Below are 2,130 nucleotides of genomic sequence, written 5' to 3'. Positions count from 1 at the left end.
GCTGTCCGTGCGGCGGGCAGTCGGACCCGTTGACAATGCGGCTGCCGCTGCCGCTGCCGTCGTTTCCCCGGATGTCCTCTGTGGCCCCCGTCCCAAGGGCCTGGGTGCTCGTGGAGGTGCCGCTGGGGGCCGCGGGGCTGTTGCAGGAAGCAACGTCGTTTGCAAGCACAGGCTCTGGGTGCAGAAAAGGGGCGGGAAGGGGCTTGGGGGCGGCGCCTGGACTCTAGGGTTTCTGAGGGGCGGGGCCAGGGATCTAGGGGCGGGGTAAAGACCCTGGAGGCGGAGCTTGGAGAGCCGGCTGATGGGGGCGAGGCTCAGGACCCACGGCAGAGCTCTGACGCGACCTCGGGCAGTGGTTAGAGCTCAGTGAGCAGCACCCGGGGCGTGGGCAGGAGAACCTGGACCACCTCCGAGTCGGAGCCGGCCTGAGGGGCGGGACCTGGAATCGAGAAGCATGGCTAGGCCTCAGTGGATAAGGGCAGGGCCAGAGGCCCCGAGCTGAGCCCAGGCGTGGGAAGGGTTTGGCATTGACCTGGACCAAGGCCAAGGCCAGGGGTTATGAGGGCGGGTCTTCCTATAAGGAGCCCTGAATTTGGGAGAGGAGGCAGGGACTGGCTTCCAGGAGTTGAGCACAGGGCTGGAGGGGGAGATCACAGATACTGGGCCAGACGGGGGCCGGGGGTCGGCCTGACCCGAGGTCCTCCTGTAGATGTAGTCTGGCCTTGAGTGCGCTTAAAGAAAAAGGGATGGAGCCCCGACTCATGGGTAGGGCGAGAGTTCGGGGAGCAGAACCAGGAAGGGAGAGAGCAGAGCTGGCCCACGCGTGCCTCCTGGATCCTGCGGACGCCGGCACCCCACTGCATCATCCGCACCCCGTCACGTGTTCAATCATTCACGCCCTCGCTGATAACCCGGAGGAGAGAAGCCTTCTGCACACACGCCAACGAGCACGCACATGACTGGCGCAGACAAGCATACACAGACACACACGCGCGTTGGCTCCACACGTCCGGCCCTGTCCCGTGGTGCAAACACTTCCCAGGCACGCGCAGTGGGGCGGCCTCCCCTGATCTCGCCCAGCCAGCCACACGGCATCTCGGGGACATGCCCGCACACCTGTGCGCATGCGTGCAGAGACCGGAGCCGGGCATCTGCGCTTCTGCACGGAGGCGTGTTGCCATGGCGACGAGACTACGCTTAGGAGAAGCAGCCGGCACAGTGCAGGTTGCGGGGACCACCCACCTTGACGCAGGCAACCACTTCCGCTCGCTCGACCCATCGCTACATTGTTACACGTAGGAGCTACATTGTTACACGTACGAGCCAGCATCGCGTTGGAGCAGCCACGTGCCATCACCCACAAATGCAGCCACACAGAACCTCACGCCGGCCATCAACACACAGTCACAAGCACAGGTACGGGCACACGTTCACGCCACCCTCCTGGGACAGGCACTCCACACAGCCTCCCACAGCGCCACGCACAGCTCGCTGCCACGCCTTCACAGGGTTCTAGTTACCTGTCACCCCCAGAATCAGGGCTGTGATCAGGGTCCCCAGCGTCCACATCCAAGGGGTTCCTGCAGTAGCCATGGCCACTGCACCTGGGGGGGAGGGGGGAGGGAGCAGGGTGGAGAGGCCACAGTGATTCTGGGAACGCCTACCCCACTTGCCCCACTCTCTGGATTCCCACCACAGACAGAACCAGGAAGATGTCCCCACCACCAACGTCGAGTTGTACCCAGGGACTGTAGGGTTAAGGGAGGTGGACGTCCAGGGCCCTCCAGCCCGAGCAGGGCGAGGAGAGAGGACGAGAGAGGGACACACGGCCGCATCCGAGACCAGAGCCAGACGCAGAGGCACCTCTCCCTCCCTGTCCCCCTCCCCTGGCCTCACCTGCCTGCTCTCGTCCCCCACGTAGGGGGTGGGGAGCCTGCTCCCAGCTCAGCCACAGACTTCTCAGGCACTGTCCTGCCGCCACCGCCTCTTCCTCTTCAGCTCTGGGCACCCGGCCTGGGTTATAACCACCCACTGCTCCCTGAGGCGCATTCCCGGCTAGTGAGGTGCCTGCCGGGCCCCAGCGATCGCTCCTCCTGCCGCCCCCCACACCCGCCCCCACAGCACCCCCCA

General features: G+C 65.2%; 1 long non-coding RNA gene across 1 annotated transcript; it reads right to left on the bottom strand.

Annotated features, from left to right (window-relative positions):
* Positions 1-56: 56 nt before the first annotated feature.
* LOC112482049 lies at positions 57-2,022 on the bottom strand. The gene is made up of 3 exons (XR_003047169.1): positions 1,897-2,022; positions 1,521-1,604; positions 57-174 (listed from the first exon to the last, which is right to left on the bottom strand). It is a non-coding gene; the product is annotated as an uncharacterized LOC112482049 (long non-coding RNA).
* Between the last annotated feature and the right edge of the window lie 108 nt (positions 2,023-2,130).

Source organism: Pteropus alecto, unplaced genomic scaffold (genome assembly GCF_000325575.1).
Source record: "Pteropus alecto unplaced genomic scaffold, ASM32557v1 scaffold41, whole genome shotgun sequence".
NCBI lineage: Eukaryota > Metazoa > Chordata > Mammalia > Chiroptera > Pteropodidae > Pteropus > Pteropus alecto.
This window is presented reverse-complemented; position numbering and strand designations above follow the sequence as displayed.